This window comes from Pteronotus mesoamericanus, unplaced genomic scaffold (genome assembly GCF_021234165.1).
Source record: "Pteronotus mesoamericanus isolate MK-2021 breed Mesoamerican mustached bat unplaced genomic scaffold, CSHL_Meso_final contig_2, whole genome shotgun sequence".
Classification (NCBI taxonomy): domain Eukaryota; kingdom Metazoa; phylum Chordata; class Mammalia; order Chiroptera; family Mormoopidae; genus Pteronotus; species Pteronotus mesoamericanus.
The window spans coordinates 11,324,517-11,343,197 of NW_026555084.1; positions in this window are offsets into that span (position 1 = coordinate 11,324,517).

Genomic DNA, 18,681 nt, shown 5'->3' on the forward strand with positions numbered 1-18,681 from the left:
GGAGCTGTCACTGACATCAGCTGCCTCCTCAGGATCCTGTAAGAGATGGTAACTACCCCAAATGAATCCTATAAAGACAGATCAGAAGCAAAGAACGTCGCTGCTAGGCAGACCTGGATCTTCAGACATGGCCTGCTCGGTGGTAACCCATGGCAAAGCAAACACGAACCCAGCACTCACTCCCACTTCCTCCCTTACCTTCCTTCACTAAAGGAAATTACAAAAATGAAATATTCACTGCCTCCATCTTCCTCACAGCAAGGAACAGCCAGGGGACCTTGACCTTCCCAACCACACTACACAGGAAGTCCGCCGCGCCTACTTTCTTTCCAGAGAAAAAAGACAGGTAGAGAAGGTGCTTCCTTCCCTTCCTTGCTGCCGCCTGGAATGCAGACATGCTGACTGTGGAAGCCGTGTGAAGTCCAAGAGCAGAAGACTGAGAGTGTCACAGAGATCACTGAGTCATCTACATCGGAGCCAGTGGCTACCTCCTCCCCCAGCCCGAGTTCTTGCCATGCCTGTTTGCTTAGGTCACTGTTAGACGGACTTGGCATTACTTGCTCCACAAAAATGTTTTTTAATACATATTTAATCTCTCTGAACACCAGTTTACTAATCTGTAAAATGGGGACAGTAAGGAGGACCTTGCAGGTGATGTACACACGCATAATAAGCGACCAGGACACATATATATAAATCTATGATAGGTTCATATCATTCAAACCCTTGCTCAAATGTCAGCCCTCAAAGAAATCCTACCTGACAGCCCTATATAATTAGCACTGTAGGTTAGTTGTCTGCATAGTTGTTGTTCAGGGCTCTACTATAACGAGTCCTCCACAAGGCCAGAAACTTTATGGTTTACTGCTGTTTCTACAGCACTTAAGATTTGTGTTTGGCATATAATTCACATTCTATCCCTATTTATCAACTAAGGAACGAACCAACTGATGCGGGTGAGATGTTACTAAGTAACAGTGTCTCGTTGTCACAAAGCAGGGAATGACGACTCCTGCACAAACACCACCACCGGGAGAGACAGAGCCTGAGAGCAGGAGGCCACGGTAGCTGCCCTGCACCTCTGGCCCACACGCGCACCTGAGGACACGCACACAGCTGTTCACTGACATCCTTTTGGGAGAAGCAAATATAGCCAGTTTAGATGTCCATCCGTAAGTTACATTAAATAGTGGTACACCCACATTAAGGAACAATGCGGTCATCCTGACAGAGGTGGGGACCTAATGGGGGAACAGGACGTGGGCTGGGAGGGGAGAACGGGGAGGCTCGTTATGCGGACCCCCTAGGCCAAGGGGATCACTCACACCCGCATCGCTCGAGACTGGGACTGTTCCCCCTTGTCTGCTTGTGGCTCTGCCTGGGAAGGGCCCGAGTCCTATGGCATTACAAACCTAAGCCATGCTGTGTGTGTGCACATGCATGTGTGTGTTCTGTTCCCAAAAGGCTTACAAAGACAATGAACACAACCTTTATTTTTCAAAAATAAAAACTTGTCAAAATGGTGAAACTGTGAAGGACCTCTGACATCCAATTTGGCTTCCTCTTTATCAAGCAAATAGAAGACTTGGTGAGGTTACGTTAACTTGGCCAACATTATAAGGACAGTAAACGATAATGTTTAGAGTAATAATACTTTCTAAACAATGTCATACCAGGGGGCGGGCAGGTGCTGTGCTAAGCTTTTCACATACACCAGCTCATTTCATTCTCTTGACCATTACCAGAGGCACACTGCGGATCCCCTGTTGTAAGAAAGCTAAGTGACGGAGCTACCAGGTATCTGAAACTCCTCCATGTTAGAGGCAAAGGGTTCAAACCCAGCTGTTCTGACTTCAATTATCACGCCATACATTGCACGTGTGATCCTCAGACCATACAGCTCCTGCCAGTATTGGGAAACACATCAAGTTCAAGACTTGCAACCCCTTCAAACACACACTCATTTTCACTTTTATTGGAAATTATTCAAACGTTGATTGGCATAAATTCTATTTGTTTTACTTTTAAATTTCCACAATCCTCTCACATCTTGAAATGTGCATGTTAGGCTCTGCAGGGTCTCTATCAGGCAGGCAAACACTTACAAGTCACTGCTGTGTTTTAATGCTAATTGAACACCTTTGCCCAACACAACCCCATGGGCCAAAATCCACATGCGTTCGCAAACTTGTACTGGTTAGCACTTTCTATGTAAGCCATCTTTAGTCCAAGATGCCAGTCAACAGGTTCCAATAGTGCAGAGTGGCAATAAAAACTAGATGTCTACCCTAGAGACCTAGCACATCCGTGTAACAAGACATCCACACAGATGTTCCCATCAACACATTTTCCGTAAAAGCAACATCATGCAATTTAAATGTCCACCGATACGTTAAACAAACTGTTGTTCACCCATATCGTGGAATAATATTCAGCTCTTAAAAGTAATGAACTAGATTTTTATATATCAATATGAACAGATCTACAAAATACAGTGTTACATAAAAAAAAAAACAAGCTACAGGAAAAATAAAAAATGGCCTCATGCAAAAACATCTGGAAGACACACATACACCCAATTACTACTAAAGGGATCATGTATAGATCAAAGGGTGCAAGTATAATATTCCTCTGTTCTTCATTATTGGAATTTTACAAAAAGCATGTACTCATTTACATACGCATAGTAAAAAAGATGGATTAAAACTATAAGCATCTCAGAAAGAGTCCAAAAGCACCAATGTGCCATAAGCCTCTGAGGCAACCCCCATCTCCACCAAATTCAAAGTTTCCTTTCATGGGCATTATCTCAAATACTATTGATAGGCAGTTAGCATTTAGGAAACTCAGCAATTTGTTTTTTAACTTAGGTCATCCATAAAAACTACACCTTTTGATGTTTGATCCACTTCCCCCACTGCTTTTGTCTGGCTCTGAGAAAGAGACGATCACCTTCATGCCAGTTTCACATAAATATGATCACCATCACCCTCTTACCCCTTGTTTAGGCAGCTTATCGTGTGTGAACAGTCCCAGGAAAACATAAGCAAACCTTTAGAATCATTTACATTCCTTCTTGAAAAGAAAACAATAATGTGCCTTGGAAAGCTTAAACGTATTGAAGGAAGAAAGCGAGACACAGAAATCCCTTCCAACAACGTTCAATTAAGAGAAAGGAAGAAGGGGTCTTGGAGCATTCCTCCTTGAAGTGTCTGTGACTCCTTTTTCTAGAAGCTCCACACCATCTCCACCAAATTAAGAGGAAATGGGTTGAGGAGATGGAGGCACTGAAAGCAAATTGTCCATTCACTCCTGGCCGCCTAAGAAGTCATTACTGAACGTATTCCACAGGATAATAAATAAAACTGATTGAGTGTGTGGTTAAGAACATTAGAGAAACCTGGAGTGCCTTTAAAGAGCGCTGTGCTGAGAGAAGGGTATTAAAAAGTGAGGCATTTCCTCTCTCCACATTTAAATGTGGTGGCTCCGGAGAGAATGCATACCTGAAATGGATAGGAGTAATTTCCCATCATTATGGAAACCTTAAACAACCTCTGACTGCTTCTACCCTCATCTCTTAGCATCCTAGTAAATTGCAGTTATTTGTTCCAAACAAACAGAAAGGCCCATGGTAAAATGGAGCAATTTAAGGCTGGAAGAATACGGCACCTGTAATTCAATTTCATGGCAGCTGGTTTCACAACATGCTCCTCTACCCCCGCTTATGACACAGGAAACTTCCCTCCAAGTGTAACAGCTCTTCTCTCGCTAAACTGAGGGCTCAAGATAAGTGGACCTTAAATGCACAGAGAGGATCATCACAGGCGAGGTGCAACTCAGCTTCAGATGCCTGGCAGCTCAACATCCACTTGGCGCCCAGGCTAGCAAGGACTTGTTAACCTCGCTCAGCTCTGAGTGAGAAGCAAGCAAGGGCTTGAGAAAAAAAGAAATGCGCCCGGAAAAAAATACCCACCAATTATCACCACAAATCTCCAACAAGACAATAAAGGAGGAGCTACTGTATGTATACACACATGTTATGCATATGCATGTATGCATTACATGTGTATATGTGTGTGCTTATATGTGTATAGGTGTGTGCATGGCTGTATATGTTGTAATATGTGTGTATGTATATTTAGAAAACCTAAACTGTTCTTTGTGAAAGAACAAAAATAAAGCATAAGACTACTGCTAATAATAGCTGGTTATACTATGATTGGCAGAGATACAATAAAACATATCACTATTGCCTGATATTTGCTAAGCTCCTAAATCTGCATCTAGTTGCAGTTGGGGGTAGAGAGGAAAGAGACATCAGAAAGGAAAAAGTCTAGGCCTCTCAAAGTGAAAAATCATGGCCTGAGGCCTTTAACTTTGCAAGTATAGAAACTGGATTTTATCCACGCATTGGGTTGGACTGAAGTGAACTGACTCAGATCAATCAGACTTACAACAGAGTGATGGATAAACCAAAAATACCAATATCCTCATTTGCCATGACAACTGTAACTACCAAATTGAATGAATATTTAAATTCTCTAAGGTGATAGAAGTGTTGATTATAATAATCATTTCATAATGTATATGTATATTAAAACATCACATTGTACCTCTTAAATATATACAATATTTATTTGTCAACCATAACTCAATAAAGTTGGAATGAATGAATAAAAAATAGTAAATAAAACATAAACTGTGATAGGTGAAATGAAACCATAGAAGTAAATTAACATTCAGTGACTATCTGCTATCTGATGCAAACGAGTATTATTATTAACATTAATACTGGGAAACTCTGAGGACTTATCCTTGTGCTAACCAACTTCAGAGAATTCTCACAACTCCAAGGATTTAGGATCTTATTGTCACTCTTACTTTAGAAACAAGAGAAATGAGACTCAGAGAAGTTTCAGACTCACCCAAAGTCACAGAGCTGACTGAACAGGCACTTCGAACCCTGGCAGAACGACCCAGAGCTTGATGCATCCCACAGTCTCCTGCAACTTGCTGATATGGCTCACGGGAATGTTTACAAAAGGCTGTCATGAAAACTTTGGACTTCTGCCTAGCTAAGTGCTCTCCCCCACACTGCCTTATTCTTGTATCAACCCTAATAGTAAGAGTTGTACTCTCATTTCCTAGACAAGGACACTGAGACACAAATAAGCCAAGGGACTAGAACAAGGTTTCACAACTGATAAAGGAAGATACAGGACTTGAACATAGAACCTTACAGCAAAATTTGCTTTCTCTGTAGCTCGGAGATGGAAACACATGTTGACATTCAAGATACTGAAATCAAGTTGGTGTGACTCACACTGACCAGGTGGGCATTTATTAAAAAGGTGGTGATTCTATTTGGGTCTGACAAGAATATATAAAATGGGGGGACTTCCAGATATTCCTCTTAGCATCAAGAAACTTTTTGAGGTTTGTGTTTAAATGAGTGCATACTCATTTACAAGGTTTATCAGATTTGCAAACATATAAACATAATTTCAAATATTGGTTAACTCAAAGGAGCAAATCTATCATTTCATGAAGAGAGCACCAGGCAGGGAAATTCCCTTTTCCTCAATTCCTACCCGCACTGATTAAAATTAGCTAGGAGATGTAGAAATAGAATTAAACCGAGACACAAGAAATTCTCTGTTTGATGGCTGCGGGTATTCTCAATGGTGCAGCATTAGCCACGGGTAGGATCTGAACTAGGACAGACACAACACTGAAGATAAAGAAGACAGTGCCCCCTCTTCTATTGGGAGGGGACCAAGCTCATGGACAAAGCACTTCTGACACCGATAGAAGTAGGCTGAGAGCTAGAATGTGTTAGAGAAGAGGGTTTTGGGATGCACCACGGAAGGCAGCATCGTGTACCATGGAAGTCTACTTAAGACGAAGGATTCTGAGGCTAGATCTAACCTCAGGTTTGCAGCGATTAGGGAGGATGTCTCGGACTATCACACTCCCAGTTTCTCCTCTGCACAGGACAGCGATGCACCTCACAGACTGAACACTGTGAGGGATGGTAAGGGGGACACCAACCTTCACTCTCTTGCACTCAGGCAGCCATGAACAAGTCCAGGACCAGGGCTGGGTATCCTGGAGTCCAGAAGGAATTCCGAATCTATACTGATATTCAGAATACCTGGCATGCGTAGCTGGGGTAAGGTGAGCACGCAGGCAGGGGGTGAATGGCCTTGACTTCGCAGAATCAGGCAAACCTCCAGCGGCTGTCCCTTCAGCAGACATACAAGAGTGCTGGCCACAGGACACGGGGGAATTGCATGGGCTGTGGAGTCTCAGCTTTGGCATGCAATCCTACCTCTGTCACCGATGGACTGTACCTTCTTAGTTCCCTTAGCTATGCAAGGAGGAATCTTAATAGAATATTTATAGAAAACTAGCAAGTCTATGTTTATTGCTGAACACAAAGGCTAATCCATTATAGATAGCCTGGGAAAGCGTGTTTCTCTTCTTTTCTTCCATTCCCACCTTCATGGCAGGAAAGCATGTTTAGGGCCAGGAGGACGGACCCATCTGTCTTAAGGGAAGTGCCACCCTGATTACAAAATCACAGAAAAGTAAAACAGATCTAGAACGCACAGCAAATGGTTTTCTCTGACTATAGCAATAAGTAAATGTAAAAAAAAAAAAAAAAAAAAAGTCGGAATTCACTTTTGCAGGTATCTTCACAGTTTCCATGGAAATCAGGTTCGGCACAATGAGTGTGGGCCTATGAAATATGAACAAAACCCGACTATCTGCAATGATATGCACCAAAGCATTGACTTTTTGCTGCTTCAATTTCAGGTGGCATTTATTTCTCTGACTTTGTGGGCTCATTTTTATTTAATATGAAAAAGACAAATTTTTTTGTGAAAATACAGTAAAACACTAAAGTTTGATGTTTTTCAACAGAGCGCAGAGTGGATACATCCTTGCAGCAGCAGAGGGGAGGACAAGACGGCTGGACTCCTCCGGAGTAAGATCACCTGTGTTAGTCACGGGGTTTTGTACAGACCACGCCCTGACTCTCAGTGTCCTTACCTCCAAAATGGAAGTGAAGGTAAGAATAATGATGTTTTTCTTTATAGAGTGGTTGTGAGGATTCAGTAAGACAATACATGAAATAGAACAATGCCTACTATGAAGTGAGTGCTCAAGCAATGTCATCATCATCACCATGTTACTGTTCTAGAACATTCTGTGAGCCAATGAGCCAACTTTGAAGCAAAACAAGAAGACTCAGGGAGACTGATACAAGGTTGGGGGGGAATTTAATGACTTTTTGGTAATTTTAATCACATAATGTTATAACTATGTAAGTGCTTCAGGGAGATATCAAATAATTCATTTAATAAAATTATGAATATAAATTTCAAAGCTTGTTGATGAAAAGTATTTGCCTTAAGATGCCAGATTATTCCAGAGATACTACCAGAACTTGAAACTTTTTTTCATTCTTTTTTTTTTTTAAATTAAATTCAATAGACTTTTGTTAAACATGTATGATGAGCTGGTCACCACATAGGATATAAAGACAAACTTAAGAAATGCCTTATGATGTCCCCTTTTCAATACCCACTATGACAGAAAACTTCTGCCCTTGAATGTTAGCACTGATCATTAAAAACAGTTCCAATTAGTTCAGGGCCAAGTGTGGGCAGCTGACCAACTGGACAATAAAACTGAAGCCTGCTCTGAATAGAGGCGGATTCCCTTGTATGCCTCAAAATCATTCTGAAAGTAATTTTCAATTGCCTTTGTAAATGAGAACTGGCAACTTTGCTGGAAACAGCGTGCGGATTGCTAAGGTGACTCCTTTGAAAAGCATTATGACTTCAACATTTCAGGCCCAGTGGCTTTGTCAGGGACCAGTCTCTTATGGCATTCCCCAACAGCAGAGTCCAGGTCTTGTTTCCCGTGTCTTCCCCCATGCCACTACAATAGTTCTGCACACAGTGCAAGCTCAATCAAGTGCCTATTATAGCAACTGTGAAGGACGCTCCCAGGTGGTGACCGTGCCTTAACCCCACTAATTTCTCTGGATGGTTCAGGACTCTTTCTTATTTCAGTCTTGCCACACTCAGACGAAGCAGAATGCACTGCTTTCTGCTATAATTGTATTTCCTGCTACTCTTGCTACTACCTCACCACTGCCGAGCATGTCAGCTTGCAGGGCTCCAAGGAAGCAAGGGAGTCACAAAGAAACCACAGCAGTAGTGTCTAGTTCAGGGCACTGGGAGTCCTCCCCATGATACAGTTTAGTGGAAGGACAGAAAAGGTCCAGTCGGTGACATTTGAATGCCAAAGCCCAAATATACACTAGCCTAGCAATTAAGGTGAGGGCCCCGGAGGGAATGACTAAGAACCATTTCCAAGGACAAACACATACTTTAAAGGTTCTCACACATACCTGACAGAATGATTTTTTAAAGCTCAGTAAGGCAACAGGGGTGTAGAGTCAGTAAAATGTAGTGATTAAGAAAATAAGGTCTTACATTTGAGTTTAAATTCTGACTTTACCCCCTGACCGCTATGTGACCAGGCACAGAAAACATAACCTCTTGAAGCCTGCTTTCTCATCAGGTATATAAAGAGTCTAATAGTTCCCAACTCATTAGACGTTGCCATGAGTAAATGCAATAAACGCCTTCCTTTCCTACTATCTGAAGTAACTGATAGCTCTTGGTCTTAATTTTTGGCCAGTGGAGATTAAGCCTGGTGAAGGTGATAGTAGGTGAGCAACATATAGCGCAGCTAATTGGATTTTTAATCTTCACTAGTCTTTAGCAACCAATACCCACCATGTTTATTTTTTGGCTGCAGTCTTAAATTGCCAGCCAATTAAATGCCAAAGGCAGCAACCAGTTACCTGTATATTTATAATGATTCATACTGTTTTCAAGGAAAATTTTTTTTAATTATTTCCCCTCCAGAATATACCAATTAAAGCTGCTGTTTAATTAAAATGAGAAATATAAATACTCATCAGCCTAGGAAGATTAAAGACTAATTGAGATGTTATTGCTAAAATAAATAAATAAATAAATAAAATATACAAAATAATAAAATCTAAAACTAAGATAAATTTTAAAACAAATGAAAGGGAACATATTTACGTGTATCTTTAAGTAACACATAATGGTCCAAATATTAGCTATTTAACAACAGAAACACATTAGAGGAAGGCATTTAATGCAAGTGAAAGGAAAGATAGATGGGGTAATATGTGATATCCCTGAAGCAATTAAAGGACATCAGAAATTTCAGTAAAACTGATAGGATAAAGATTATAACTAATAACTGTATTCCTGAAAGTTCTAATTATTTTTTAAATATATTTTAAAATTCTCACCCGAGGATATGTTTGTTGATTTTGAAGAGAGAGAGAGAGAGACACATCGACATGAGAAAGAAACATCCACTGGTTGCCTCCCATACAAGCTCGGACTGGGGACTGAACCTGCAACCTTTTGGTGTACGGGACAATGCTCCGACCATCTGAGCCACCTGGCCAGGGTTGAAAGTTCTAATTACTGGATCCATGTTTACCCTTTCTCCAAGCCATCCTTAGCCCCCATCATCATTTCGCCATCATCACATATTCAAAAATACTTGAGCTCCTCAAAGAAAGATGTGGAATTTCCCTTTACAGTAATGGAAATAACAGGCACCTCTGGGCCTAGAGTGGACACTGAAAATGATGATTTGATGTGTGTGTCAGATCCGGCATTCTAGGAGAGAAGCTCAGGCTTCCTTGGGTAGATTATAACTTTGTCCTGTAGGTAATGTCTTGTGTAAATATTTAGTTATGCAAATATAAAGCAAATGCCTACTTACTGTTCTTGTGGAGGTCTTAAATCTGTGCAGCAACTAAAACACTTTAAGATGTTGGGCTTTTATCTTAGTGAGGTAAAATGAGTCCATTTTGGTTAGGAATTTCTACTTTCAGGTACATTTAAATTTTTCTGAGTATGAATTTTCACTAATCTTGAAAATTACCTTTTGGAGTGCAGTGCAAGGGGATGTGTATAGGCTTTCACTGGTTTTGTCAGAGGATCTGCTCAGCGAAGACCATGGAGCTGGAACATGTCAGGATAGAGGTGTGCTGAACCCTTCACCTCATGGTATTAGGGGGAAGTCATAAAATCCACCTGCTCTGGGCTTGGGGCTGGGCTAGGGCCAGGACCGTTTCTGTCCCATGCCTGATGTGAGCGAGCGACTCAGAGCTGAGCAAGCACTCTGTCAGCACCTGCGAGTGCCTTCCTTGGCCAACCAGTCAACAGCAGGCGCTGGGCCTCCAGTGAAGAAAAGGGAAGTTGTCACCATCAGTTACAGAGGAACAACAAGGGAGAGGTGGGAAGAAGGGAGAAGAAGGAGAGAGAGGGAGGGAGGAAGGAATCAAAATGGCGCTGCTGATTTCCCGAAGAAGAAAGAATTAGGCGGGAAGGGAGAGACAATATTGGATTATAATCAGTAATGAGCAGCCATATTTTGACTTAAAATACATCACTTAATCCATCTGAAAATATCTTCATAGAACATTATTCATTCAGCAGAAGTACTGAGTATCTGTTATATGACAAGCACTGTACTGGGCTCTGGGGATAAAGTTCTAGAAACAAGGTAGACCTGTCTGTCATGCCCTGTACTTCCGAAGCTTCTTCGAAGTAACTGCTGAGCTATAGCCAGCCCTCCCCCTGTACTTCTGAAAGCCTCATCCTATGATATACATTTAGGCACTAAGATACATGTGTACTAAAATGGAAAAAACTGTACTCCATCTGAAATCAAACTTCTTCTTCATACTAATGAAGAAAAAAAAGTACGTACTTCACAACTCATGCTATAGATAGTATCTGAAAGGAACTGGTTATTTTTGCAGAAGTACAAAATCACTGAATACCTTGATAAAATGTTACTTTAATAGAAGTGATTTGAATTATGAGGACCAGAAAATGCTTCTGCTTCTCATGTTCAATGGAATCGTTACATGGAGGCTTCTCTGGCAATAAAGTAGCAACTAACATAAAATTTTGAAATAAACTTTGAAAATTCTTTAGTCAAATCACTCACATTTTAGCTGAAATATGCCCTTTACTGTTAGGGTCTTGACCGTGTTGTGCTAACAACACTGCAGCTCCTCTCCACAGTCCGAATGGGAGAGTATGTGAACTGGGTTGACTTGTAGCTCCCCCTACCCACAGATATTTGCAAATTTTGACCCCTGGTACCTGTGAATGGGACCTTATTTGGAAAAAGGGTGTTTAAGGACAAAATTAAGTGAAAGATCATGAGATGAGATCATCCTCAGCATTAACAAGATGAACCTTAAATCCAATGACAGATGTCCTTAAAAGACACAGAAGGAGACACACACAGTGACACACTAAGAAAGCCATGTGAAGATGGAGCAGAGACTAGAGTTATGCTGCTGCAAGCCAAGGGACATTTAGACCAGCAGAAGCTATGAGATACAAGGAAGGATTCTCCACTAGCGCCGTTAGAGAGAGCATGGCCCTGTGGACACCTTGATCTTGGACTTCTGGTCTCCAGAACTAAGGAAGAATAAACGTGTGTTGTTGTAGACCGCCCAGTTCGCAGTGATTTGTTCTGGCAGCCGCAGACCGCTGTGAACACCAGGAAACACCAGCGCCTTCGCTACCTTCTACGCTAGCTCAAGGAAAGAGCAAGCCGTCAACTGTCAGAGAAGAATCTTCATGTTTTTGTAGTTTTGATTTCTTCTCCTCCAAGTTGATTAAATCTAGTCTGAATTTTTTTAAACAGTGTTCTATTGCTCATAAACATTCCTAACTTCAAAAATAATCTCATTTCCAACAAGCCAGCTGCCAAGTCAATAAAACCTCCTCTTGCGAGCCAGTTAATATCATGATAGATTTACAAGAAACAGCAAGGAGGCTAAATCATGACCAGGAATACTTCAGCCCATGGCATGCCCACCCCCAATAAACCAGAGGGAATGCTGAGGCTGTGGAAGGTGGCTGACGTGAAGCAAAAGTAACAAGGAGTTACTTCACTTAATACCGATCATGAATCATAGAAGTGTATTCTTGAAGCCTATGTGATCTTATTAACCAAGGTGACACCAATAAATTTAAACTTTAAAAAGATGGTAAAACTTAAAAAAGATGGGAAAAATAGCAAGGAGGCATTTGAAAACTGCATGCTAAATTTTAACATACAAGTGCAATTACTTCGATGTTTGCCTCCTCCAACTATTACAAGTACTACTGATTCCTTCTCCTTCTTTGAATTCATTTGTGCCCATTATTCATTTTACACGATACACTTAATTCTCTACAGTACTGCATTGCTAGTTCATCGTTACATGACTGTCTTTATAGATAATTCTGTAAGTCATTTGAGGGTAGGGATTATGTCACATTTTTGTATTCTACCCCAAGTTTTTTACCAGGGCTGAGTAAAGACTAGATCACTAAGAGATAATGAATAATTGGCTTATTTTTGTGCCCTTGTTTATAAGCTCCTACTCCAATATTGTAACTGTGTTGACTAATGAATCCCAAAGCACTGGCACGTGGGTGCACAAACGGATGTACTATGTCCAGAGGCAGCGTGCTCATTTACGGGTGGCCATACAACCCATGTGCACAGTGAAGCAGTAGAAACAACTGACCCTCAATGAATTTTGGCGACAACTATCATCACATCTAAGAGTCCTAATAACATGTTAGGTAATTATTATTATTTTTTCCAAAGGAGAACCAAATAACAAAAATATCTTCAATATAGCCTACTGTGTAGTGTTTGCATACATCATACAGAACCGTAAGGCTCCTGTCCATGGCCAGCTGTGAAAAGTGGCATGTTGTGTTATATAGGATTAGCTATAAGCCGACCCTCATTCAAAAATACTCCAAATACTTTTGAGAAAATTCATAATAATAATATCAATTTAGTACTTGTTCTGGTCTCTCCACTGTTCTCAATGCTTTATTGACTTCACTTATTTATTTAATCGCCAAATACTCATGAAGTGTATGGCGGTTAATTTTATGTGTCAGCTTGACTGGGCCATGAGTGCCAGACATCTGGTCCAACGTTACTCCAGGTGTGTCTGGGAGGGTGTGTCTGGGTGAGAGCAACATCTGAACTGGCAGACTGAGAAAAGCAGACTGCCTTCTCTGTGTGGGTGGGCTTTATTCGGCCAGCTGAAGACCTGAGTAGAACAAAAAGCTGAGTCAGCCTCACTGATAGAGCTGGAATGCAGGACTTTTCCAGCCTTTGGACTCAGACTGAAACATCAGCTGTCCACGGGAACTGGGCCTGCCGGCTCTCAGACTGGAACTTAAAACATCACCGCTCCTGGTTCTCAGGCCTTCAGTCCTAGAATCAAACTACACATGGACTCTCCTGGGTCTCCAGCGTGCTGACTACTGATCTTCGGATAGCCTCCACAATGTGTAGTATGTATACGTAATATAAAAGTATATGTATATGTGCATATGTGTATATACACACACACTGCCCCCCCATTGTTCTGTTTGTCTGGAGAACCCTCACTAATACAGAGTGCAAACCTGGTAAAGGTACCACCTAGTCCCAGGGCTTCCATTGTAAACACCACAGACCAAAAGGCATGTCTCAAAGGTTTACATTCTAGTCATTCAACCTGAAAATAAAACCACCAGGTAGCCCTATTAATAATTTCTCCTCCCTGCTTCACACAGAGGGCACTAAAAATTGCTTTAACCCTAGACCTGGGTCATTACTTAAAGGGTCACTACTCATAGGTCTAGCGCATCTCAGCAGTGTTAATTTTACTGATTCACATCTCATCAGTGTAGCTACTATATGCTCCCTGCATGTGTGTACACGTGTGCACATGCTTGTGTTGCTGAGCTATGCATCCTCCTGCAGTTAGTTCAGCTGAACGCTGACTTGTGAGGTGGGGAGTAACAGTGTGCCTTTTGTCAGGTGTCAAAGTTTAAGAAACAATAAATTTTCATAAAACATGTCTACAATTACTGACAAGACAGATTTTGAGGAACTTTCAAAAATCTCTTAGAAAGAATCCTTTGTTTTGTTCACAAGTAGAAAAATGGTGCAGGTCTTTAGTCAATCTGGTAGGGAGGAGTTGAGGTTAAGGAGTCAGCAAATGTGGTTTTAGAACTTGTGAAACTGGACTCCTTGCTTACCTTCGCTGTGCCTAATTCTTTCTGACCTGGTAAATGGGGACCCAGAAATAATTGCCTCCAAATGTGGGGGGCACTAGCTATTCAGTGAAGCAGCGGACTAAAACTCCGAGCGCGGTGCCTGCACCAGGTTAAGTGTTCACTAGGTATGAGCTAAAAATAATGCAGAGATATTTAGATTAAATTTTAGCATCCATTTCATATTTGAATGCATAACTGAAAAATTAATATTAAGTCTGGCAGACAGGAAAAAAAATGAAACCATGAATGTGTTGGGGGAAATCCAAGATGACCTGGTTTCCCAGGTGTGCGGCGAGGAGCGTTTGTGACCTAGTTTGTACCAGGCACTGAACCGACAACACAGCTCAACCAGCTCCATGAATTCTCACAGCTACAATGCACAGCGGGTATTTTCTAGGGAGCTTCAGTGTGTCAGGCATCTGTTTGGCGCTAGGGAGTCAGTGGTGAGTAAAACTGGGAGTTCTTGGCCTCAGGGAGCTTACAGTCACTCAGCAGTTGGTGATTGACTGATGGAAAGAAATGCTTGTCTGGGCAAACTTTTTCTGTAAAGGGCCAGAGATTAAGTATTTTAGCCTTTGCAGGAAGTGGTCTCTGCTTGCCCTTGTAACACAAAGGCAGCCCTAGCCAATACGTCCACGAATGGGCAGGGCTGCATTCCAATAACACTTTACCTCCAGAAGCAGGAGACAGGCAGGCCGTGGTGTGCAGAGCTGAGCACAGCAGAAGAAGCAACCAACTCCCAGTCGAAGGGAATGCAGAAGGGCTTCAAGAAAAGGAGGGACGATGCTAAGTGAACTGTGCTTTGAAGAAACCACAGACTCCCTAAAAAAATGGCAAGAAGTCAAAGTTCAGAGGGCAGCAGGAACAGAGAGTGCAAAGTCACAGAGGCATTAAAGGACACAGCTTATTCAAGAGTGAGGAACCAACCCTGAGAACTGAGAGACTGGGGTCAGAGAGAAATGAACAGAGAATGTGGAAAAGCCATTCTGCACATAGCACTGTGGCGGATGGAAGCAAAGGTCATACTATCTTTCAATATTTCTAAAGGTCGAGCTGCGTTTCCCCTCCCAAAACTAAATGACAACATGAAGCAGTTCAAAAGCTAGTCATATCAAATTGCCATCTAATCATTTAATTAAAGCCCCTGCTGGCACCAGCCATCCTCAGGGCCCATTTTTCATTTGGGCACATTTCATTACACTTTTCAAAGCAAATTTGTTTTTTCAAAGGCGAAAAATGCAAATGACTAGGTTTGAAAGGAAATGCATAACACTGTGCATAATGACAGGGATTTTCTTGGAAAGCAGTAAGGCACCGGCAGAGCTCTCTTCAGGGGCCGAGGGTGGCTTATCAGTCCTACAGGAACTCTACATGATAATTCATTACTGCACCAGGATGCGACGGAAGCAAAATATCAACTGCCAGAGAGCCAACAGCCATCCCCCGTCTCCTTTTTCGGCATCTTTGAAACCCCACTTTGAAACAAGGCGCATCCTTTGAACCAGCAAGACCAAGGCAGGCACTGATAAGTGGAGGACATCTATAATGTGGCAAGAAAATGAGGAGAAGCTCGGACAAACTGATCTGTTTAAATAAGAACACCTAAAGGCCAATTAACATGAAGCATTAATAGGTAAACTCAAGAATATTAAAAAAAATCCTCAGTGGTAAGAAAACACACACTCTTGAGTCAGCATAATGCATGTTGGTGGTATTCACAATAACAAGATGGAAGTAACGTTGACCGTATAGATCAGCATCTTCCTCCCCGATTCATGGAAACCCTTGGAAGCACTGCATCCCAATTACTCATGTATTTCACCTTGAAAGATGAAGCTGCAGCACAAATTTTATGAATCCGATGACCCCACAGAGAGAAGCAATTAGTCGAAAGGGGAGAGAGTGATATAAAATGGGCACCTGTTAATTCATTCTAATTCATCCTTCATCATCAAGGAGAGAAGAAAAGCATCAGGATGTCGTACAAACCCTCTCACCCTGGGAAAGAACCACCAGCAGCTGGAGCAGCAGCATCCATGGTGAGGGTGCGAGTCCCAATGAAGTTCAAGGCTGCAGGCTGTTCTGACTTGCAGCCAAAGTACATGAAGGTATTTCACACATTTTGACATGGCTGTGCCAAATCTGTCACGTGAACACGTGCAACCCCATCTTTTGTTTGGAGTAACGGATGAAAGAGGCGCTCCTGATTCCCATGCTGTCTCTGCCCCTGTCCCTCACGGTCCCGTCTAGTTCAAGAGGCTGAGATGGGGGGAAATAAACAGAAAAGACAGGACCCTGGCAGCTCCTAAAAGGGACAACAAAATACACCTTTGAAACCACGTAAGGATTCCTTAAAGGAGAATTTTTAGGTGACAGTGCTTCCTGCCTCCAGCACAAGAATCAATAATTATAACAGACTCTATTTGAAGAGTATCAAGTAGGAGCAAGTGTAGAGAAAATATATACAACTCACTATAATTCAAGCCTTCAGGTGGGAAAAACTCTAGTAGAGAGGAATAAGATAAATTCTGCCTGCCAGGAAGAGGCTCAGGGAGACAGACACGTGGAAGGCTCTGGCGCAGGGTGATGCAGAGAGCATTTGCTGGGGGTTTCCTAGCCATGGTTTTCTGATTCCTCCTTATTAATCATTCCCCAACCTCCCCATCTATGTGATTGCAGTGGGGTGCTGACCCAAGCCCTGGCTGTAGGAGTGGACACACTGCCTTCATCCATCCATCAGTATCTTATCCCATCGGTATAACCAAGACAATCAGGGGAGAGGAGGGGTTTCATCCACTTGTGAGCCAGTCAGTAAAACCCCTTCTCTTGATCACAAACATCACCTTGAGGGCATTCAGATGCGAGACCTAAGCCAGTTCAGTCATTGTGAGGCTCAGTCCTTTTCTGTGAAGGACGAAACACACTCTCTTCACATGTCCATTCTGGCCTTGGTGAGGTGAAGTGGAAGCTCTGGAGAGAAAAGCTCGATACGGCCGAAAAGGCATGACGTGTAGTTTGATAATACCATTTCTGTCCTAGATGAAACTGTACTTGATGTGAGACAAATTCTGGATTCTCTTTTTAACCAACACGAACTGAATGTGGTTTTCTGTTTGCTGCCAACCAACACTTGTAAAAGTGAAATGGGACGCTTGATCTCCGAGGTATTCAACAGGTAGAACTGACAGTAAATTTTGTTCCAGGAGCAAGCACAGCAGGAACAAAGGATGGAAAGGAGGATCTGTGGACAAGCCCCCAGGCTAGGAAATACATCACAGCATCATGGGAGGTATTACTGTGCACAGGTTGAGGCAGGCCAGGGGTCAGCAAACTTTTTGTTGTTGTTGTAAAGGACCAGCTAGTAAATATTTCTAATTTCATGGGCAGATGATTTCTATCCCAGCGACTCACCTCTGCCAATGTAATATGAAATAAATCAGCCATACATAATATGTAAACAAATGGTCATGTTCCAATGAAGCCTCATTAACGGCCACTGAGATTTCAATTTCATGAAACTATCATTTACCTTAAAATAGTGTCCTCATTTTGATTTTTGCAATCATTTAAAAGTGTGAAAGTCATTCTTAGTTTCATGGGCCATCCTAGCTGACCCTTGAGGTAGAATGAACACAAAATATCTATATTCATATTCTTCTCCAACATATTCTAGCTACATGACATTGGACAAATTACTTAATCTCTCTAAAGCTGTAACTTCATTGATAGCATAGGGATCGTTATAGCAGCTAATGTGTAATTCCGTTTCAAGAATCAAATAATCAAATCCATAAAGAAATGTTTAGCAAAGTGTCTGATACACAGTACCCAATAAAGACTAGCCATCTTTCTTATGATTGATTACGAAGGTCCTTTCACACTAGGCTACACATCTTAATAATAATAGAAAGCCATCCATATTTTCTGAGCAGAAAATTTACACAGAGCTGTGCCGTCAGAAGTTTACAAAGGTACCTGTCAGAAGGGCAGATTGGAAAAGGAGTGCCTATTTAAACGGACCTAATGTGTGCCATCTACCTAGTTTAGGAAATTCACACGTGTATTAGTATCTTTGCTTTTCATTTCCGTGCAGCATTCACTTTAAAGGAGGAGGAGGTAGAGGAGGAGGAGGGGAGGTGGTGGCGGGGGGAGGAGTTGGAGGAAGAAACGGAGTCAGAGTTTTTGGGTTTGGGCATTTTACTTTTTTAATGGGGAGCAGGGAGGCACCATCCTCCTAGTCCCACATAACATGCTTCTTTAAAAACAAAATATCTCATAGCAACTCATCTGAACTAACAAATTTTTAAAAACCTACGGTCACTTCTGATTTGAACTACATTTGTCAGTTTTGATAATTTATTCATAGACTAATTAGTTCAGCCAAATCTGATAGACTGTAGCTCTTTCGATGAGCCCAGATGGTACCCCATCACCAGATAATGGGGAATAAGACCCCATACTGTATTTGTCA